This window comes from Mobula hypostoma, chromosome 7, assembly GCF_963921235.1.
Source record: "Mobula hypostoma chromosome 7, sMobHyp1.1, whole genome shotgun sequence".
NCBI lineage: Eukaryota > Metazoa > Chordata > Chondrichthyes > Myliobatiformes > Myliobatidae > Mobula > Mobula hypostoma.
Window position 1 is genome coordinate 23,788,758 of NC_086103.1, and position 25,121 is coordinate 23,813,878.

Consider the following 25,121-nt stretch of genomic DNA (forward strand, 5'->3'; position numbering starts at 1 on the left):
GTGAAGTATGCCACTTTCTGAGTCAAACTAGTTCTGGCTGTTGTCTTATGGCCTTTCCTCCAAAAGTCCTCTTCAGTGCCAATTTCATTGATGCAAATGTAAGTTCTGTGTACACAGTTAACGTTAGCTACCTAGGAACGCAGTATCCCACAATTTAAAAGCTAATACAGCATCAGGGAGTTCCATTTTGTATTTACGCATGTGAGTGTACTTTTGTTCAAAATCAATAATAAAATCTGCCATATTTTTAGAATTGGCTCTATAAATTTTGTCGAAGTCTGAATATGCAACATAAATCCAGTCCTGTTTTTCCTTAAAAAAAATAGTCAAGTGTATTTATTAGCATATTCATACCATCATCTTTGTTCAAGTCTTCCACCAAAATTTCCTTTGCATTCTCTGTCACTCTTCCCAAAAGTGACAGCTTGACAGCCAAGGCTTGCTTCATCTTCTTCAATTCACTAACACAAGTCCATATTCCAATTTCATTTTTCCAGCTTTCATAAGGCTTGCTGTCATCAAATGCTGGTGGGACCCTACAATTAGAAACCGTCCTCTGCTACCATTGTTAATGCCCAAACAATAAAGACATGTTTTTCTTTTGTGTTTAAACAACTTTACTTTCAATGCCTCCCTTCAATACCCGAGAGTTGCCATCTTTATATCCCATAATTCCCCATGTTCCACACGTATAACAGGGAGAGTGCACAGGCATACTAAGTACTTACATAGTCCAAAGGAACAAAACTCAAGACTATGTACTTGTTCAAGTGCTTCTTAAAAGATAGAATTGTAACTAAAACTTTAGATTTAGTATTGTACAATTCTTGAAGCATTTCCGGAAGATCTTGCTGTCTGACAGTGTCAAAAGCTTTTGTGTAGTCAATGAAATATAGGTAGATGTCTTTTTGTACCTGGATGGCTCGTTCACAGATCATCCGTAGCATGAAAATTGCATTTCTGGTTCCAGTGTTTTCCACAAAGCCACATTGTTCTTTACTGATTTCTGGTTTTATACTGCGTCTTGCTCTCATCATGATTACTCTGAGAATAATACTTGCTATGTGGCTCATCAGGCTTATTGTACGATGTAACTCACGTTCTGTTGCTCCCTCTTTCTTTGGAAATGTGATGAACACTGATTTACAGCAAGATCTTCTGGAAATGCTTCAAGATCTTGACATAGATGGGAAAGATATACGTTTCTTAAGAAACTTATACTGGGACCAGACAGCATCCATCAGAATAGAAGGAGAAGTGAGTGAGTATGTGAATATCATGGGAGGAGTCAGGCAAGATTATGTCTTTTCGCCAGACTTATTCAACCTGTATAGTGAAAGTATCTTGAGAAGTATCAAAGACACCAAAGGATTCACAATTGGAGGCCATAATATAAATAACATCAGATATACTGATGACATCGTACTAATAGCTGACTCAGAAACAAAACTTCAAGAACTACTTACTATAGTGGCAGCAGAAAGTAATCGCAGAGGCCTCTCAATCAACACCAAGAAGACAGAAAGTATAGTTATCTCCAGAAAGACAAACATCCCACAATGTGTGATCAAGAATCGAAAATACAAACATCAAACAAGCCAACAAATTCAAATATCTTGGCAGCCTAATAACAAGTGATGGCAGATGCAACACAGATACCAAATACAGAATAGCAATGGCGAAAGAAGCTTTCCAAAAAATGAAGACCATATTAACAGACAGAAAGATGAGCACATACACTAAAAACAGAATACTGCAGTGCTACATTTATTCTATCCTGACTTATGGAAGTGAATGCTGGACCATTTCCCCAGCAATGGAAAAGAGACTAGAAGCAGCTGAATTATGGTTCTACAGGAGAATGTTAAAAATATCATGGACCACACACATCAAATGAAGAAGTTCTCAGAAGAGCTCAAGCAGTTTGATCACTCATACCAACAATAAGAGAAAGACAACTCAGATTCCTTGGACACATCATGCAGAAAGATGAACTAGAAAAACTCATACTCTCTGGAAATATCGAGGGGAGCAAACCTAGAGGAAGACCTCGGCTTATGTACATCAAAAGCATAGCCAGGTGGCTATACATCGAGGAACTGGAAGTCATCCAAAAACAAAGGATAGATCTATATGGAAAACCATGGTCTCCAAAGTCCGCATCGGATATGGTACCTAGACAGACAGACATTGTACAATTAGAAGTTGATGATATTCTGATATCTTCGTAGATTTTAGAGAGGATTACACCTAAAACATTAGTTTAATCTGACACTAAATCTTTGCACTCTCCATTTTCAGCTGATGTTGACCACTAAATCTTTGTGGGTATATCACTCCTAATCTGATATGCTCTAATTTTATTGAACCTTGTTTGGCACCTTATTGAAGACCTGTTGAATGTACAAAAACACCACCTCCATCAACTTCCTCTTACCTGTTTTTAAGTAATAACCTCAAAATCACTTGAATAAGTTTGCCATATTTGTTTCCTTTTATTGAGCCTGCTGCAAGTCCACTGGGGAAGTTGAGGCCCAATGTCTGTGAATCCGCAAGTTCACTGGAGTATGATATCTAGAATCTGGTCATGGCTTGTTCTGAGATTGGATGACCATGTTTGTGCATGGGAGTGTCAGAGGGAGGACCGTGGTTTGTTTTGCTGTTGTTGTTTTCTTGTGTTCTATGTTGTTCTGCCAAACATTGTGGACAAGCTACATTGGCTCCAGAATGTGTGGCGATACCTGCAGACTGCCCCCCAACTCATCCTTAAGTTGTGTTGGTTGTTCACACTAATGACACACTGCACTGTATGTTAAGATGTACTGTACATGTGATAAATAAATTAATATGAATCTGAGTTATTTTCTCAGTGCCATACTGTATGGTAATTTAATGGGCAATGGATGACACCTGACATTCATAATAGAAACTGTTCCACATAATTCACAAACCCCATCATTGAGTTGTTCTGTTCACTTTAAGAGACAATATCTGATGTAATGACATCCATGTAAGGTGACTGCTTTCGGTTTGTTCATAATGGAAGTAAAGGTTGCATCTTTTGTTAACCGCATAAAACAACTCGCGTTTTTTATTCACAAAATCCTATAGTACAATCACTTCCTTCATAATTCATTCTAACATTTCCATTATTCCTTTGTCAGACTAACTGACCTCCTGGTTTTCTGTCTCCCATATTTATTTTTAAATAATAGGATTACATTTCTAATCTATGAGAATGTTGGACAATGACAACCAGTGCATCTATTATCATCACTGCAACCTTTTCAAAATCTTGAGATATGCACTCAGTGGTCACTTCATTTAGTACCTCCTATACCTAATAATGTGGCCACTAGATATGCTTGTGGTCTTCTGCTCCTGTAGCCCATTCACTTCAATGTTCAAAGTGTTGTGCATTCAAAATGCTCTTCTGCACATCAATCATATTTCACATTAACAAGACGTTTTCACCCACAAAAGTTGCTGAATTCTGGAAGTTTTTAATTTTTCGCACCATTCTCTGTGAACTCTAAAGACTGTTGTACATAAAAATCCCAGGAGTTCAGCGGTTTGTGAGATACTCAAACCGCCCCGTCTGGCACCAACCATTGCATGGTCAAAGTCACTTAGACCACATTTCTTCCCCATTCTGATGTTTGGTCTGAACAACAACAGTCTCTTGATTACCTCTGCATGCTTTTGTGCATTGAGTTGCTACCACATGATTGGCTGATTAGATACCCTTACAAGCTGGTGTCCATGTGTAACTAAAAAATGTAGCCACTGAACATAGGTCAGAAGATCCATGGAATTTACCGGCTTTTATTACATTGCCTTTAACAACTGTAAGTTGTTTTAATATTATTATTATTATTATCATATTTTATCATAACTTTAATGCTAATATTAATTTAATTCAGATTTTCATTCAGTCTGTTCCTTTCATTGTTCACCACTGTGTCTTCTTTTGTGAAGATGTAATAGAATCTTTGTTTAATATCTCTGTTACTTCCTTATACCTCCAATGTCTTCCACTGTTACAGGTTCACATTAACTTCAATTAATCATTCCCTTTTCATACACAATATGTGTAGTAGCTATTTGAGATTTAACAAAATTCTCTCTAGATTTCTCTCATATTCTACTTTTTCTTAACAATTTCATGATATGCTTTTACCAAATTCTGTAATTTCCCCCATTCTCAGGCTTGCTGATTATTTTCTCTTTGATCCTCTACCACTCTTAAATATTTTATCAGCAATTACTGGACCACTTTATATGTGTTCTTTGGCTTAACGAAGAGGCAAACATTTGTTGTAAACTATCTGGAAGTCAGAAATGGTGGGGGAAGGGAGCCATTTTACACCATAACAAGCATTAAAATATTTATACTGTTTTTACATAATTTTGGTCAAAATATATTTGAAATTTGGAAAAACTGAGTTTAACTGTTACACAGTGTTATACATCCAATTTCATTTACTAGACTTGGAGAGTTTTTTTAGAACTAATGTTTACTTGGAAATTAACAGCATTCAGCTCCTGGGAACAAAGGACTGCTCATTCTCATCCATTCTTCCAGGTAAGGCTACCTAAATAAAGTTGGTTGCGAAATGATCTCTAAAGCACTTCTTTGACTGAGAACTTTCTGATTATATGTTCGATGTTAGTGCTTTGACATGCAATTAAGCCAAACCATTGAATGTTTATGTATGCAAGTTTAATTTATAATTGATGAGAAATATAATGACTAAAAAAATTAAAACATACTTAACAAATAGAAATTTTAAAGCAATTAAATGTATTTGAATTAAATAAAATATGCAAGAAATTGGGTGCTTACCTGTCTCCCTTCCAAATTAATGGAATGTTTGTTGTTCCAGTAGAAATTTCCCAGTACAAATTGGGTGGGTATTCAAGATGTTCACATTTTATATACTTGTGGAGAAAGTTCCAAGTTTCCTGACTCTCACCAACCTAAATGCTGGCAGTTCTATGCAGCTTTAATTTTTGACTTGCTTTCCATGCCAATGCTTCAATGGCCTTCAGCTATAATCAGAAGAGTAACAATACCAGATGTTGTCCTATTTGTACTTTGGTTGGTGGCCTATTTATCATGCGTCGTATATTTTAGGCAAGTGTATAGTGAGCATAGATCAAGTGGTCGTCATGCCTGCCACTGATTTTTCTTCATTATGTTATTGGACAATTTTGCTTATACATTACAGAAAAACTTAGCAATGTAATTATACTCCCCATTTTCCATTGTCTTGCTGTTCAGTGCCAATCCGCTGTCTTTGTCTCTTTAGCTGTATCCCTCTCAAATGTTCCCATTTCGATCTTTGAATTGTCAACCTTCTCCCTCTTAAGTGACCCCAGTCAATCTATTCCTTTCACTAAACCTTTTCACTATCAATCTCTCTTTTTCTGGTCTCTTTTCTCTCTATTCTCTGGACAACATTTTAGCATTCTCTGATAGAAATTGGGTGAATTGAGCATAAAATTGAGCATTCAATTACTCTTGTATTGTAATATGATGATTTTAATGTTGGATGAAAAAAAACATCCACTCAGAGTCAAATAAATTCCTTATTAATGCTGTAGATACAAATGAGGGAACTGTTCATGAGGGTATAATAGTCTTGTGGCAATGTACTCTTAAGAAAAACTTCAATCTTTAAGTCTCAAAGACAACAGATGATCACTTCCTTAGGAAGTACTATAATTCCTCTGTGTCCCCTCTGCTCTGGATTTCCATCTTCCCAGGTATACATCCCTGATGAATTCTCCAACTTCTTATTCTACCTTAATCTCACTGAGACCTCATGTGAGAACTGATAAGCACAATTGATTGCTGGTGTTATTGCAGGGATTTTGAGATAGCAGTAGATCAGAAGAACAATATTACATTTGTTAGAATGGAGTCTCTGATGGAGAATTCTGAAATTTGCAGATGAACCCACATTTCTGTCTGAATGTAGATTCTCCTTCAGTACTGAGTCCTTCTCATCTATCACAATCGTTATCACTCTTATCACCTGTCCCACACACCTCAAACCTTTTCTCAATCTCCCTTAACTTTTGTGTTTCAGCTTGTTCATAATTTTGCTTTTTCTGTCTGTCTATTTACACCTCAAATGATTTGCATACTTCCAAAATTTAGCCATTTAGAAACAAAAGATCCCTTTCCTCCTCCCTCTGTTCTCTGACACATAGAAACATAGAAAACCTACAGCACAATACAGGCCCTTCGGCCCACAAAGCTGTGCCGAATATGGCCCTACCTTAGAACTGCCTAGGTTTTACCCATAGCCTTCTATTTTTCTAAGCTCCATGTAGCCATCCAGGAGTCTCTTAAAAGACCCTATCATATCCATCTCCGCCACCACTGCCGGCAGCCCATTCCACGCACTCACCACTCTCTGTGTAAAAAACTTACTCCTGAGATCTCCTCTGTACCTCCTTCCAAGCACCTTAAAACTATGCCCTCTCGTGCTAGCCATTTCAGCCCTGGGGAAAAGCCTCTGACTATCCACACGATCAATGCCTCTCATTATCTTACACACCTCTATCAGGTCACCTGTCATCCTCCGTCGCTCCAAGGAGAAAAGACTGAGTTCACTCAACCTATTCTCATAAGGCATGCTCCCCAATCCAGGCAACATCCTTGTAAATCTCCTCTGCACCCTTTCTATGGTTTCCACATCTGCCAGATTGTTGAACATCAGTGACTGGTCTAATTTCCAATAAATTGCCATTTAGGTAGATAACTTTAGCTGGATAACTTAAACATTTTACTACTTATGATCATATTGTCATGGCTACGTAATGATGTCTCAGAGAAAAAATGTGTTGTTTTTGGGAATTATGCTGTGGAGATTTCAATATCCAATTTCACACTTGAAGAAATAGTATGAGGAACTACCATGGTGGCACCTTGTGCGCATGACATCTAACAGCAGGACTTTACAGTCACCTCCAACAGTTACAAAGATCTTATATATGTATTTCAGAAATAGTATAATTACTGGTATAAAAATTCTTCAATATTGATTTTACGAACTGTGAATATTCTAGTGAAATTCTTTTTATTTTCACAGCACATCAATTATAAAAAATAGGTTATTTTTTGATTCTCCATTCTCCGGCTGGAAGATTCTGTAACAGAAAGGTGACTCATGCTGTAGTTATTGTTTGCGGATGAAGCAATGCCAGTTTTCTGCAGTTTCTTCCTATGCAACCCCCAAACATTAGGTACATTGGTAGAGTTACCCTGTTCCAAAATCATTGTGTGCTCTTTTACCTCCCTCCTGAAGATAGTAATGAGAAGAGGGCATGTCCTGGATATTGAGGGTTCTTAATGATGGATGCCACCTTTTTGAGGAACCGACTCTTGAAGATGTCCTTGTTGATGAGGAAGGTTGTGCCCTTAATAGGGCTGAATGAGTCTAGACCCCTCTGCAACCTCTTGTGATCCTTTGAATTGGGATCTCCATACCTCTCTGTGATAAAACCAATCAGCATGCTCTCCACCATAAATCAGTAGAAATTTGCAAGAGTCCTTGATGACATACCAAATCTCAAAATCCTAGTGGTTTGTCACTGGCATGCCTTTTTCATGATTACACCAATATGGTTGGGACAGGTTAGACCCAGTGAGATGTTAACACCCAGGAACTTGAAGCTGCTCATACATTGCTGACCCCTCAATGAGGACTGGTGTGCGTTCTCTCAACTTCCCCGTCCTGAAGTCCACAATCAATTTCTGGTCAGTAATTTTTTTTTGTAATTTATTTTTTTATTGAATTTCATCATCAAACAAACATTTCCATAAGATGTACTTCAGACACTGTACATTAATATCATATAATCATATCTGTCACAAATCTCCACATAATATTTACCTGAGGTATACGCTTATAGAAAGGAGAAGAAAGAAAGAACAGTCGAAAGACCTGGTCAGTAATTTAGACCCAAGATGAAAGGAAATGATTCAATCCTAGGAAAGTGAAGATCTGCTATAGGTATTGTTTTATTATTGTGATGTGCACCAAGATACAATGGAAAGCTTGCATTGCACACTGTTCATACAGATGAGTTCATTACACAGGGTACATTGAGATAGAACAAGGTAAAACAGTAACAGCAAAGAATAAGATGTAAAAGCTACAGTGAATGTGTAGTACAGGTAAACAATAAAGTACAAGATTTTAATGAGGTGTGAAGTAAAGAGTCCAACCTGTCATACAGAAGGACCATTCAAGAGATTGATAATGGCACGATAGAAGCTGTCCTTGAGCCTGATGGTATGTACTTTTAGGTATTTGTGTCTTCTGCCTGGTGGGTGAATATGGCCCTGTAAAGGTCTTAATGAGAAACCCATAAGAAATTTCTAAAGCCTACATCAAAAGGTGGTGAACTAGGCAATGTCAGTGAGTCAACTTTAGCAGTAAGGAATTTAAGATACTTTTAACTTGCTTTGTGCTATGTTTTGGTAACTCCAAAACAGAAAACAAATCAAAAGCAAAACCACAGAGCAGGAATAATGTGTCTTGGTTAGTGTTACTTTAAGCAAGGTGCACACATATAACATGGTGGCATGATAACGTATTCCATTCACGTACTTTTACATATAACCCGTAATGAATTATTTAAATGAACAAGAATGACTACTATATGCAGTAGATATCCACAGCATAGTAAAATTGTTCCATTCAGGTCTAAGGATTTAATCGCTGTGGAGGATTTATTACTTTTGTGGGATAACGTCTTTCCTGATAAGGGTGGGAATTCTGTCTGGCAGGTGAGACTTGTGGCTGTGAAGCAATCTCAGGTTCTGGGGCCTCCTCCATGGTGGTTCTTAAGTTGATTCTGGGACTGTAGGAAGTGGTTCTGACAGCTCTGATCATCTTTCTTTTGGATATACTAGCATCATGAGCAGTGCATAACAAGCTGCTTAATTTGCTGATGTAGGGACAATATGTCAAGAGGAGTGTCCTCTTTTGCAAGTTTTTCAGGTACTTCCTTTTCCAAGGGTAAAAGGGACAATCCATCAGTACTTTCACGATTAGCAGTCTTCTTGAATTCGATCTTGTCAAGAAGCAGAACTCCTCTGCATCTGTGCTGCTGCTGTTCGTGGAAAATTGACACTAGTAGATGATGATCAGTAATGAGTTAACCCCTCTCCCATACAAGTACTGGTTGAAATGTTTTACACCCCAAAGCAGATTCAAAGTATTGCTGACAATCTGTGTATAATTTTCTCTGCAGCGGTAAGGTAACGTGAGGCAAATGCTATGTGGCGTTCACTTCCATAACTTGTAACATGTGACATGACTACACCTATACCGTAAGGCGAGACATCACAGTTAAGCCTCATTGGACAATGTGGATCATAATAATCATATTATCTGATGTCACTAACTTCCTTTGCATTTTGGAAAGCCACCTCACACTGCTATGTCCATTGGCATTTCTTCCTGATCTGTAGGAATGAATTCATGGGGTGGAGGACAGTAGCCAGGCCTGGCAGAAAACTTTTTTTGACAAATCCTAAAAAGGACCACAACTGTGACGCATCTTTTAACCTTGGGGCATCCACCACTGTTTGAATTTTCTCAGCACACTTGTGTAATCCTTGTATGTAAATTGTGTGATGCTTGGTTTAAAGAATTCACACTTGTTGTGTCGTGCTACGAGCCCATAATCTTCCATCTTTTCATCACTGACTTGAGATTTTCGAGATGCTTCTTATCATCCTTACCAGTGGCAGTGATGTTATCTAAGGTTACGTTAAGTGCTTGGGCAACCTTGCAGCACTTTATCCATAACTTTCTGTGAGAGCGATAAAGCTCTTTGTGAGTGTTTATGGTGAGAAACACTTTAGTCTCTTCTTCCATTTCCATCTATAGGTGGACCTCAGCTCAGATCACTTTGATGAAGTATTTCCCTTCAGAAAGGTTTGCAAAGAGATCCTATACTCTGGGCAGAAGGTATTGATCTACTTTCAGTACTGGGTTGATGGTGACAATATCGCTACCAATCCTGATGGACCCATTCTTCTTGGCTAGTTGGCTACTTTGTCCATGGGCTCCACTCACCCTTGGAATGAATTCCTTCAGCCTCCATGTGATTTAGTTCACTAGATATTTTATCATGGATGGTATAAGGAACCCGACAGGGTTTGTCAAACTTGAGCATGGCATTATTATTTAACACTATTTTAGACCCTTGATATGTTAGAGTTTTCTGCCATCCTTGAATACTGCTTTGGCAACATCCAGTACCTTTCTTAATTTGCTTTCAGTTGACTCTATTGCAGGGGATGTGGCATTCAAATGGTTAATGGATCTCCAGCCAAATTGTTGTTGTTTCAGCCAACGCAACCCCACAATGCAGGCCCTCCAGTTTTTACCTCATAAGAGACCAATATAGCTTGTTAGTTATTATGTTTCACTGTTACTAATGGCAGTCTCACAGGAATTATCTTTTCTCCAGTATATGTTCTCAGTTGGACATCTGCAGGCTTCAGTACCGTATTTTTGAAATGCTGTTGAAACTCATTTTGTGGGATGACTGAAACAGCAGAGCCAGTATTCAATTATATTTTAATTATTTTAACAACTGTTCTTTTAAATGTAAGCAGTGCTTCAATTAGGGGCAATTTTATAATAAGTTTCCACAAACTAAATGATCTTAAGTTGCATTATTGAGCTCATCACTGAACAAACAATGCTCAGACAATCTCTTCAATTCAGCCATGTATGCTGAAATGGACTTCCTTTGCTTCTGTTTCCACTTATGAAACCTAAAGTGTCCTGCAATCAACAATGATTTTGGTCTAAATGTTCTTCCTTACTTTCATGATATCAGCAAAGCTCATTTCGGTTGGTTTGGCGTGAACAGTTTGCTGTTCCACCCAATGCACTCAGGAAAATTGGTACCCATTTTTCATTGGCTATTTCATTTGCTTCAAAATACTGCTCAATTTGATCAATATACAATATCCAGTTATCTCTTGTGCAACCTTTCTGATCTAGCCAGCCATTTTTGCTCTTTTGTGTTTATGATTATTATCACCTGGTACTCAGTGTTTGTAAACCTGTGAATAATAGGCCATTTTTTGCAACTTTTTAACTCGATCATCTAGGTCCCTTCCTGGTGAAGCAAGTGCTGCACTTTGTTTTTTTTTTAACTTGAGCACCTCACTGCACTTTTTTGAAAACTTGGAACGTCTTTTGGCACCTTTATTTAACTTGACCTTTTTGCTGTGCCTCAACAGGTAGGTGGTCATCTCAGGTTTAGTTAAAACTTCCGCATCATCACTGATACGTTTTGTAACTCCAAAATATAAATCTAATTGAAAGCAAAAATACGAATCTGGGAATAAAGTGTCTTAGTTTAATTTTACTTTAAGTGAGATGCACATGGATGACATGGTGATATGGTGATGTATACCATTCACTTATTTTTACATATGACCCATCGTAAATTATTTAAACCAACAAAAATACTTAATCAAGCAATATATTTAAAATATTATTCAAATATTACTGAAATATTACAGTACTCTGGGCGCTGGATGTGGCGTTGTTTAGTTTATTCAAAGAAGAGAGCAATGTATTTTTGAATATTGATGGAATTGAAAGATTTTGGAATACAATAGGGAAATAAATATGAAGATCTTATTCAACAGCAAATCAAGCTTGAGAGGCTAAATGGGCTATTGCTACTTCGGTTTCTTTGCCGTTCCTACAGTTATCCTCAACTAATTATCACAGTAATTATTAAGAGGAAATTTTCTTGGACTTTAAATTTCCCCTTAAAAAATAATCCACATTGTTTCATGGGGAACATGAGTGAAACATTTTAGTTATATAAGTGTTTCTGCTGTCAGCATAGCAGAATATTTATAACAGTCTATTTGCTCAAGGGAATCTGACAACACTGTGTTAGTCCCCTCAAGTCATGATTAAGAGATTTCACACTAGATGAGCATACAGATAAATGCCCTTCCAAGTCTCCATTTGCTGTGTCTAAGCATATTGGTCTGGGCATTCATGTGTCACTAATTTCAGCCTTTCTATTTTTGTGCCATTTGTAAAAGATGAAAAAAATGAACAGAATTTAGATAAAATGTATTTTCACCCTATTTTTATCTTGATTTTTGTTTATTGTAAATACATTCAGTGGCTACTTTATTAGATACACCTGCTCATTAATGCAAAAATCCAATCAGCCAATCATGTGGCAGCAACTCAATGCATAAAGCATGCAGACATGGTCACGAGCCTCAGGTGTTGTTTGGTCCAAACATAAGAATGGAGAAGAAATGTCATATGATTTTCAAGATAATGCCAGAGAACAACATAACCAATGGTGATATCCTGCAGGTTCACAAAGCCGTTTATTTTACTTCTGCTTTCAAATAAGAATTCTACTATAAGTTGTGTATGATTCACACCTGTGAATTACATTTACTGACTTTGAGAGAGTTCATTGAAGTTTGGAGCGGAGTGTGTGGTCTGGAGGTCTGGATGCCTGGAGATGGGGTGCGAGCACATGATTGACTCCATTGCTTCTCTCCAGTTGAGGCATTGAGCAAAGTTGAACCGTGAGGGACAAGCAGGTGTTTGGCATTCGACTGCTCTTCCTCTCCCCCTCAATGCCTGCTCTGAAAGGAAAGTACAGGAGTCTTGAGATCCACATTGCAAAGATTTATCTGCGAGGCCATGGACTTACTTTGGGAGACTTTGAGGCTCATGTTACATGTGTTTCTGGATTTTGGTTTCTTTTTGCTGTTTTTGAGTGGTTTATTGAGGCTATTGATTACTTCTATGGTAATGCAATGTTTTAAGAGTTTGGACATGGCTAGAATCAGCTCTTGCCTCAGCATGGACCTGGACCCACTGTAACTTGCCTATCGCCACACTAGGTCTATAGCAGTTGAGATCTTAATGGCTTTCCATGCGACCTTAGATCACCTGGAGAATACAAATGTAATTACCTCTATCAGGATGCTGTTCATGACTGTAGCTCTGCATTTAACACCATCATTCCTACAGTTGATTGAAAAGCTACAGAACTTGGGCATCTTTACATGCCTCTGCAATTCAATCCTTGACTTCCTAACCGGAAGAACACAATCTCTGCAGATTGGTGGTAACATCTCCACCTCACTGACAATCAACAGTGGTGCACCTCAGGGATGTGTGCTTAGCTCACTGCTTTTCTCTCTCTATACCCATGGCTGTGTGGCTAGGCACAGCTCAAATGCCATATAAAAATTTGCTGATGGTACAACCACTATTGGTAGAATCTCAGATGGTGATGAAAGGGCATACAGGAGCGAGAGCTACCAATTAGTTGAGTGGTGTTACAGTAACAATCGTACACTCAACGTCAGTCATACCAAAGAGCTGATTGTGGACTTCAAAAAGAGTAAGACAAGGGAACACAGCCAATCCTCAGAGCGGGATCAGGAGTGGAGAGAGTGAGCAATTTCCTGGTGTCAATATCTCTGAGGATCTAACCTGGTTCCAACATATCTATGCAGCTATAATGAAGGCAAGACAGCTGCTACATTTTACCTGGAGTTTAAGGAGATTTAGTTTGCCACCTAAAACACTCAAACTTCTGCAGATGTACCGTGGAGCCCATTCTGACCGGCAGCGTCAACACCTGGTATGTGGTGTGGTGTGGTGGGGTGGGGGTCTACTGCACAGGATTGTAGTGAGCTGCAGGAAGTTATAAAATTAGTCAGCTCCACCATGGGTACTAGCCCCTGTGGTATCCAATACATCTTCAAGGAGCAATACATCAGAAAACTGGTTCCCATCATCAAGGACCCCCATCTCTCAGGACATGTCCTCTACTCATTGTTACCATCAGAAAGGAGGCACAGAAGCCTGAAAGCACATACTCAGTGATTCAGGAACAGCTTCTTCCTCTCAGCCATCCAATTTCTAAATGGACATTGAACCCATGAACACTACCTCACTCGTACACTCAAAATGCTGGAAGAACTCAGCAGGCCAGGCTGCAACAATGGAAAAGAATACAGTCGGCATTGCAGGCCGAGACCCTTCGTCAGGACTGGAAAAAAAAGATGAGGTGTCAGAGTGAGAAGGTGAGGGAAAGGGATGAAGAACCACAAGGTGATAGGTGAAACCAGGGGTGTGGGGGGTCATGGGAGGGGTGAAGTAAAAAGCTAGGAAGTTGATTGGTGAAAGAGATACAGGACTGGAGAGGGGGGAATCTGATACAAAAGGACTGAAGGCCATGGAAGAAGGAAAGGGGTTGGGGGAGCACCAAACATATGACTGTACTCTTTTCCAAAGATGCTGCCTGGCCTGCTCAGTTCCTCCAGCATTTTGTGTCAGCATCTGCGGATTTTCTCTATTTTGTGATAACACTAAATCACTACTTTTGTTTAAATTTCTGTTTTTTACACTACTTATCTTAATTTAACTGTGTAATATGCATATATATACTTACTGTAAATCAGGTTTTTTTATTTATATTCATTGCATTGTACTGCTGCTGTAAAGTTAACAAATTTCATGACATATGCTGGTGATATTAACCTCAAACACAGGAAAATCTGCAGGTGCAGGAAATCTAAGCAACACACACAAATCCTGAAGGAATTTAGCAGGCCAGGCAACATTTCTCAGATTTCTGCCTTCTCCAGCCCTTTATCTCTTTCACCTATCAACTTCCCAGCTTTTCTTCATACCTCCCCTTCTCCCAGTTTCACCAATCACCTCCTACTTCTTCCTCCTCTCCCCCTATCTTCGTAATCTTACTTCTCATTTTTTTCCCCCATCCTGATGAAGGGTCTCGGCGCAAAACGTCAACTGTTTACTCTTTTCCATAGATGCCGCCTGGCCTGCAGAGTTCCTCCAGCAATTTGTGTGTGTTGCTGGTGATATTAAACCTGATTCTGATGCAGAATGGAGTGCTTTGAAAATGAATGGTATTGCAGCCTACAGTGGGCGGGTGGCATGGCCGTGAACTGAACTAAACTGAATATGCCTGGACCCCTGGTTTGATGTTTGATATTCTATGTGTTGTTCTCTTGGTTTTAGTCGTTTGCACAATTTGTTCTTTTTTTTGCATGTTGGGTGTTACGTTTTCTTGAACGGGTTCCATGGTGTTTCTTTGCTATGTGCCTGCCTGCAGGAGGATGAATCATAGAGTTACATTTTGTATGCATACTTTGATAATAAATGTACTTTGAATGCTTGATCTAAATGACTTTGACCGTGGAATGATTGTTGGTGCCAGATGGGTGGTTTTAGCATCTCTGAAACTGCTGATCTCCTGGGAATTTCACACACAACTATCTTTAGTGCTTACAGAGAATGGTGTGAGAAATTTAAAAACAATTCAATGACTGGAGTTCTGTGGGTGAAAATGCCTTGTTAATAAGAGAGGTCAGGAGAATGGCTAGACTGGTTCAAACTGACAGGAAGGCGATAGTAACTCAAATAACCACATATTACAGCAGTGGTATGCAGAAAAAGTATCTCTCAATGGGCTACAGCAGCAGAAGATCATGAACAATAGAGGAGATCCCAAATAAAGTGGCCACAGACTGTAGATTCCCTCCCCCACTTGCTTTAGTTTGTTTTAGTGATACAATGGCCTTCTGGCCATTCGAGCCATAGTGCATAACCACTGACAAACCCAATTAAGCCTACCTTAATCACAGGACAGTTTACAATGACCAATTAATCTACCCAGGACGTCTTTGGACTATGGGAGGAAAAAAGAGCACCTAGGGGAAACCCACATATTCAACAGGGAGGATGTACAGACTCCTTACAGAATGGTACTGACATTGAACTCTGAACTCCAGAACGCCCCAAGTTGTAATAGTGCCGCATTAACCACTATGCTACCGTGGCACCCCAATTACAGTTGAAAATTTAGTTTGTAACTGTACTGTGTAGGGTTTTGCTGTGAGTGGTTTAGCCTTGCATGGTCTGCATGTGATGTGTTTTACATTCCTGAAGAATACTTAACTCTCTCCTACATGCACAAACACAAATACACACTCATACTCGCAATCACACAGAGGGCATATGGCCCATTTTTATCATCATCATCATCATCATCATCATCATCAGCTGCCATGCCCAATTTCAGCTTTGACTGCCATGGCCCACACACTCCTGTATCGGGTCAAGTGGATCAATTCATTGGTATTCATTTCCAATTCTCTGGCTGCTGTCTCCATCTTCATTTGCCTTTGTCTTCCTCTTGCTTTCTTCCCTTCAATCTTTTCCATAATTACCGTGCATTCTAACTTCTCTTTCCTAATCACATGTCCAGTGAAGTTATGTTGCCTTTTCATGATCTCATAAATTATTTCTCTTTTTGTGTTTGCTCTGTTCATGACATCCTCATTAGATATTCATTTCGTCCATGATATTCTTTGCATCCTCCTCAAAAACCACATCTCTGCTGCTTCAATTCATTTCCTCATGTACTAGATATTGTCCAAACATTCTGAGCCATATAACATAACTAGATAAACATAACATTTCAGTACTCTGAGGCCGGTTGTCATGCCTAGTTTAGTATTGGTCACTATACTCTTCATTCTCGTAAAGGTGTCTTTTGCCATCCCTATTCGTCTTTTGATGTCCAAGTCGCACCTGCCATCTGATGTCACCCAGCTTCCCAAGTAGCAAAAGTTCTGTACTTGTTTTATGTCTTCCCTGTTTATTCTCAGCCTGCAGATAGGATTCTCCTTCTTTTTGGATATCACCATACATTCTGCCTTATTGCAATTGATAGATAGACCCATTTTTGCACTTTCTTCAACAATTATATCAATTAAGTTTTGTAGTTCTTCCTCCATACTTGCAATTAACATAGTGTCATCTGCATACCTGAAAGTATTGATGTTTTCACCGCCAACTTTGATTCCCAAGATGTCTCTTATTTTTTGTAATATTGTTTCACTGTACACATTAAGTAAATCAGGGGAGAAAACACACCCTTGTTTAATGCCTTTCTTGATTTTCGTAAACTGACTCACTTCTCCATCTATTCTTACCGCGGCAGTTTGTTCCCAGTACAGATTTCTGATCAGGTGGAGGTCTTTCGAATCTAGATCTTGAGTTTTCTGTAACTATTGTGCTTTACTTTATCAAATGCTTTTGTGTAGTTGATAAAACAAACAAACAAATCTTTTTGCACTTGAATAGTTTGTTCTGATAGTATCCTTAACAACAATATTGCGTTTCTTGTACTACCATTTTTATACTGGCTTAAAATGAATATGGAGAAAAAGCAGAACATGGATCCAAAGTCCTGGTGGATCATAACCAAAATGAAGGGTGGAGAAGGCCTGATAGTTTGAGTGGTCACTTGTTCTTCTTCATATTCTGATTGACTCTCATGCATTCATATGCATGCATTTTCTCAGTATTTTTCTATCAGTTTAGTACTATGGGAGTCTCCTAGGCATGGAAAGTTTAAGATTGAAATTATGCCTTGCCTTGCACCCTTAGCTCCTGGTGGCGTCATCGGTACGCCATCATGTCAAGCTTTGCACCAATCTGTTCCATCTGTCCCGATTGTGTGCCAGAGCCTGGGTCACTGCAAACGTTTTCCCTGTCCCTTCTTTAATGTTGTTCATCTATCTTTTCCTCTGTCTACCTCTCTCCTTCTTTCCCCCTCCACAGTTCCTTGTAGAACGATCTTTGCAAGGCCACTGGATCTTGTTGCGTGGCCGTACCATCTCAGCTTTCTTTTCTTCACCGTTGTGAGAATGTCTTCATGGGGGCCAATGTGATGCTGGATGGTCTTGCGGACCTGCTCGTTTGTGATGTGGTCCGAGTATGAGATGCCCAAGATGTTGAGATAGCATCTCATTTCCAATGCCTGTATCTTCCTCTGCTGTGAGGGTCCATGTCTCGCATGCGTACAGGAAGATGGAGAATACCAGTGCACGCAGGAGTCTGATCTTGTACTTCATGGTGATGTTGCTGTCCCTCCATATTGTCTTGAGTTTGGATAGTGCAGTCATTGTCTGTGCGGTTCTTGCCAGGACTTCTGGTCTTGATCCTCCATCACTGATGATTGTCCCAGGTATTTGAACTGCTGCACTGTCTCAAGTTTCTGACCATGGACTGAGATGTCTGTTGCGATGGCACCGTTGGTATTTGCCGTGAGCTTGGTTTTTCCGGCACTTATTTCCATTCCAAACTTTGTGGAGGCTCTGTCAAGATGGCTGACCAAGTTGGCCAGTTTGTCCTCTTTTCCTGCAAGTCCGTCAATGTCGTCAGCAAATCATAGGTTTGTGATGTTCCTCCCTCCAATGCTGACTGTGCCCACATGATCTTCAAGGGCAACACTCATGATTCGTTCCAGGAAGACGCTGAAGAGTGTGGGGGAGAGGGGGCAGTCCTGACAGACTCCTACAGAGTTATGGAACCACTCCCCGATGCTGCCCTGAGCTAATTATGCAAAATTTAACAAAGCTTTAAATTGGTATAATGATAGGCTGTATATCTGTAATATATGTGTGTGTTTAAATGTTGTTCATAACATGGGGCAAACAATGTACCAGAACAAAGCAAATTCTGTAAATCTACTGTATATGTTACTTTATGTGTTATTATGCACATTTGAGATATATTCCTAAGCAGTAGATTCCTCACATCTGTCTGATCCAATTCTGCTAATATTTTGAATACCTGGCTCAGAATTAGAATAATGAGACACATGCAGTGGATCTTTGTAAGAAACAAAGCATTAAGTGTTTACAAGTACCTCCTGTACCTAATAAAATGGCCATTGAGTGTATGTGTGTGGTCTTCTTCTTCTGTAGCCCATCCACTTCAAGGGTTGAAGCTTTGTACATTCAGAGATGCTTCTCTGCACACCTCTGTTGTAAAGATTGGTTATATGAGTTTCTGTCACCTTCCTGTCAGCTTGAACCAGTCTGACCATTCACCTCTGACCTCTCCATTAACAAGGCATTTTCACCCACAGAACTGCTATTCACTGGGCGTTTTTTTTTGTTTTTCGCACCAATCCTTATAAACTCTGGAGGCTGTTGTGCACAAAAATTCCAGGGATTAGCAGAATACGAGATACTCAAACTACCCTGTCTTGCACCAACAATCATTCCACGGTCAAAGTCACTTAGATCACATTTCCTCCCCAATCTGACGTTTGCTCTGAACAACAACTGAATCTTTTGACCATGTCTCCATGCTTTTATACATTGAGTTGCTGCCACATGATTGGCTGATTAGATATTTGTATTATCAAGCAGTGTACCTAATTAAGTGGCCATTGAGTGAGGAGCCATGCAGGAGAGAAATAGTCCCTTTGGGCTTTTGAGTCCATGCCAACCATGAAGCATCTATTTGACACTCATCCTACACTACTCCCATTTTATTTCCCCCCACATTCCCATCAATTTCCCTCAAACATATTCTGTAGACTTGTAACATTGTCCCATATACCAGTAAAATGCTCATGTAATGCAGGTAATGCTACATTCACTTAAACATTCATTAATTACGGCTATGTGAGTGCAAGGGGCAGGCAGGTGTGGAAAAATATTTTTAAATGCTTGAAATGAAGTATATTGGCTCATGTGGAGCATAAATATTGTGAAAAATAGCAGGGACAAATGGCCTGCTGTAAATTCAATACATTTCCATAGCAAAACATGTCCCTATTTCCCCCTCAAAAACAATCCAGCCGATCATCCTTCCAAGTGCTCCTGTCTCCTCCCGATACAGGAGTTATCCAATTTGCATCAGCATGTTAATTGGCACAGCTTGTTTGAACAAAAATATGAAGACCCTGGCCCTTACAGTGCCATGGTTACAATAGACAGGATGTGCTTTGTTCAATGTTGCCTTAAAGCTAAAAATTCTAAAAGGTCCTATCACGTACCCATTCATTATTTATGTTTTAATACATTCTGCTCTCGTGGCTTCACATGACCCTGATTGGGGGGCTAAGGCTATCAGAGCGAAGGAGTGCCTTACACCTCCTTTGGTAGAGACGTATCTCCACCCCGCCACCTGGAGAGCTATAGAACTGGCCCTTTTCAGACAACAATTTTGTACTAATCTTTTAACCTACTCTTAAGAGCAATCTTACCCTTCCCTTCTATATAGCTCTTCAATTTTCTTTAATTAGATTGGGCACAATAGGTTATGTGTGTTTAGGAATGTTTTCTCAGCAATATATAGATGGGCGTACTAGTGAGGCAGCAACACTCAACTTCCTCTTGGGAGGTGAAGCCAGTCAAGAGGCTAAAGTTTCAGTCGGGAGCACTTTGTGATCAATGATCATAATTCTATTAGTTATAAAATAGTTCTAGAAAGAAGCTTGACTGGTCTACAAAGTAAAGATCAAAATCGGGGCAAGGCTATTTTTGATGGCACTAGACAGGAAATTGAACAGGTTCATGGTAAGAAGTTGTTAAGAAGTTAAGTGGGAGACCTTGTAAGGTCAAATGTGGAGATTGAAGATCAAGGTGTCCTTGTTAGAGTAAATGGCATGAGCAACAGGACTAGGGAACCCTGGGTGTTGAGGGACACTGAGGCTCTGGTCAGTCGAAAGGAGACGTAGATATGTATTGGCAAATGGGATCAAACAACTTCATGGAGGAGTACAAGAGGTGTGGGAGTACAGTGAAAAGGGAAAAGGAGGGAAAAAAAACCGGGACATGAGATATCCTGAGAAGAGATCAAAGTATTTTCAGCAGTTCTGGTCATCATACTGTAGGGAGGATGTGAATAGCTAGAGAGGATACAGGACAGATTTACAAGGGTGTTGGCAGGATTGGAGGGCTTGGTTTCTGATGAGTGATTGGATATGCTCGGACTGTTTTCCCTGGAGCAAAGTAGGCCGAGGGATGTATTTATATAGGTTTACAAAATCATGCAGGCTAAAGGTAAGGTAATCATCACAGTCTTTGTTTCCCTGAGTAGCAGAGGTTTAAACTAGATTGCATGGATTTGCGGTACGAGCGAAAAGGTTTGAAGAGGACCTGTGGGGCAAATTTTTCACGGAGAGGTTAGTTGGTATAAAAATGAGCTGCCAGAGGAAGTGACAGAGGCTGGTACAAATATAACATTTAAAATACATTTAAACAGGTTCATGGATGGCAAAGGGTTAGAATCAGAATCAGAACCAGGTTATATCTATAACCTGTGGGACAGGTGGCAGAGGAAGAGTGCCAGGGGTGCGGGTGGCACGAGTGCAGACACACCCAGTCCTGAATCACCAAGCAAGGTCATTTGATTCCAAACATTTAGTTTATTGATAATAATAATTAAAACTATAAATTATAATAAGAAGTACATAAAACTTAGAATATAGAACATAGAATAGTACAGCACAGTACAGGCCCTTCGGCCCACAATGTTGTGCTGACCTTTAAACCCTGCCCCCCCCATATAACCCCCCACCTTAAATTCCTCCATATGCCTGTCCAGTAGTCTCTTAAACTTCACTAGTGTATCTGCCTCCACCACTGACTCAGGCAGTGCATTCCACGCACCAACCACTCGCTGAGTAAAAAACCTTCCTCTAATAACCCCCTTGAACTTCCCACCCCTTACCTTAAAGCCATGGCCTCTTGTATTGAGCAGTGGTGCCCTGGGGAAGAGGCGCTGGCTGTCCACTCTATCTATTCCTCTTATCTATCATGTCTCCTCTCATCCACCTGCTCTCCAAAGAGTAAAGCCCTAGCTCCCTTCTCCCTATCACCATCTGAGATTAGTATATATACTAAAAAATAAATGAAATAGTAAGGCAAAAAGATAGGAAGAAGAATACTGAGTTAGTGTTCATGGGTTCATTGTCTATTCAGAAATCTGATGGCAGAGGGGAAGAAATTTTTCCTGAAATGTTGTGTATGTGTCTTTAGGCTCCTCCTTGATGGCAGCAATGAGAAGATGGCATGTCCTCAGTGATGGGGGTCCTTAATGATAGATGCCACCTCCTTGAGGCATTGCCTTTTGAAGGTATCTTGAATGCAAGGGAAGCTTGTGTCCACGATGGAGCTGGCAGAGTTTAAACTTTCTGCAGCTTTTTCTGATCCTGTGCAGTGGCCCCTCCATACCAGACAGTGATACAACTAGTTAGGATGCTCTCCACGTACATCTATAGAAATTTTTGAGAGCCTTTGGTGACATACCGATTCTCCTTAAACTCCTAATGAAGTATAGCCACTGTTGTGCCTTCTTTGTAAGTGCATCAATATGTTGGGCCCATGATAAATCATCAGAGATGTTGACACCCAGAAACTTGAAACTGATCACTTCTGATCTCTCAATGAGGACCAGTGTGTATTTCCTCAACTTCCCCTTTCTGCAGTCCACAATCTGTTCTTTGGTCTTACTGACATTGAGTGCAAGATTGTTGCTGCAGCTCCACTCTACCAGCTGATCTATCTCATTCCTGTATGCCTCCTCATCACCATCTGAAATTTTGCCAGCAACCGTCGTGTTGTCTGAAAATTTATAGATGATGTTTGAGCTGTGCCTAGTCACACAGTCGTAGGTGTAGAGAGAGTAGAGCAGTGGGCTAAGCATGCATCCTTGAGGTCTACCAGTGTTGACTGTCAGCGAGGAGGAGCATTTATTTCCAATCCTGACAGACTGTGGCCTCTCGGTGAAGAAGTCAAGATTCTGATTGCAGGGGGAGGTATAGGGGCCCAGGTTTTGGAGCTTGTTGAATGGAACTGAGGGTATGATTGTAAACATAGAAACATAGAAATCTACAGCACATTAAAGCCCTTTAGCCCACAATGTTATGCTGACCATGTAACCTACACGAGAAGCTGCCTAGCATTTCCCTATTGCATAGCCCTCTATTTTTCTAAGCTCCATGTGCCTATATGAGTCTCTTAAAAAACACACTTTGTTTAACATAATACTTGTGTTGAACACTGAGCTGTAGTCATTAAACAGCAACCTGACATAGGTATTGCTGTTGTCCAGGTGATCTAACATCTGAGGGAGATATGCTCAGTGCCAGCAAATGGGATTAACCCAAGAAAGAACATGGGTCAGCATGGAGAATATGGACTGATGGGGATATTTCAATGGTGTATAACTATGCAGTTCACAATAACATACACGACAAGTATAGCGACAGAAGATAAAAGAATTGGCCAGGCATTTACTGTAGAACTGTGAATACATTAAAGTTTTACATTTATGTATTTCCTATCATGCTGTTAAAAAGTTGAAATATTGTCCTGTTAGAATAGAATGTAGGAAATGTGGCATCGCTGTGAAGGCCAAGTCATTGGGTATATTTAAATCGGAGGTTGATAGGTTCTTGATTAGTCAGGGTGTCAAAGGTTACAGCGAGAAGGCAGGAGAAGTTAAGAGGGATAATAAATCAGTTATGATGGAATAGTGGAGCAGATTCGCCGGGCTGAATGGCCTAATTCTGCCCCTACATCTTGTGGCCTAGTTTGCATCCATAGTTCTCACAAGCAGCATTGCAATAATAAGATAATCTATTTTTGTTTACTGATGTTATCTGAGGGAGATAGAGTGGATTGTCTTCTGAGGACAACTCACTTTCTGTATTTTGAACCAGAGCTCAGTGTAACATTTTTGTGTAAGGACAGCATATATGGAATTCTAACCCCCGCCCCCCCCCACCTCCCCACTATGCCTTCATTAGTGTTACTAACTATTGTGTCAGATCCTTGGAGAAAAATCTAAACCCCGAGCCTCAGACTTTAGAGGCAATCGAACCGCCACAGCCATAGCTGACCGGCACCAACAACTTTTGTATTAGTCAGTATTAATTCTATGAGGAATTTGTCAAGTGCAGAAACCATGGGCAATTTTTCACTGAATTGTCTGACTCTGGTAGTCTAAGGATAGTTGATCTGTGACACACAACAAAATATCAAACTGTTATCGTTCCTCAGAGGTTGTGGAAAAGTGTTGAGAACTTTAGTCTGGGGGTCATCCAGCTGCATCAGATGCTCGAAGCTGGAACCGAGAAAAATCCTTCATCTTCCAGCAATAACACCCTCAGCTTAATGAGCACATAATTCGGAAAAGACAAGCCAAGTAGGAAAAGAAGTCTCTATAGTAAATGATTCTTGCTAAATTGCATTCTCTTTAATTAGACGCAAAGTAAGAGCTTCATTCAGCAGTGTTTCCACTTATTAAATCTGGGGCAGTTGTGACATACGGGCCAAATGCCTGGAGGCAAGTCTTCATGAAGGTTAAATTTAAACATATAAAATTAATAAATTACCAATTTAATAGGTGGTATAAAAACAGAATACAAACTTTGATAAGATTGATATGAAATCAAGTGATATCATAATTCAAGTCATGGTTCTAATTATGACCAAGCAAATTATTTATCCGGACAATGTCATCTGTCCTGACGTATCTTAAATTAAGCTGTTCTTTAAAAGCATTTTAACAAATTATTTTCATTAAGTTGCCAAGTGTTTTAGCTCAAAATTATGTCAGCTCAAGGTTACTTGTTAAATGCCATTAATTGCTTTAATCTCACAATAGTAATCTATATATGTTGTTTTTTACATGTAATGTAGCTCTGAAAAATGACAAAGGTTTCATTAAGGTTATACCAGGAGAAGAACTACAGTCATTCTGGACCTAGTGCTTAGAGAAACAGTCTACTCAGAACAAGTAATCAATGAGCTGCGGATTGCACATCAACATGATCACTGCATTAAGTTGTGATGGACAACTTGTTAGACAACGCAAAGGCAGCAAATGGGTTAGTTCTTTAAAATTAGAAACACTTAGCACAGAAATCAGACCTAGTAGTGTCTGCTTTTCATACGCAAATCAAGAAGTACATAGAACATAGAACATGGGGTATTACTGCCTACTACAAGCTCTGTGGCCCACAATGTTGTGTCAACCTTTTAACTTACTCTAAGATCAATCTAATCCTTCTCTCCTACATATTCATCCATTTTTTTATTATCCATATGCCTATCGTAGAATTTCTTAAATGCCTCTGCCAGGGATTTCCATGAACCCACTAGTGTATGTGTGGAAAAAAAATGTAACTCTTTTATCCCTCCTTATACTTTCCTCCAATCACCTTAAAATTCAGTC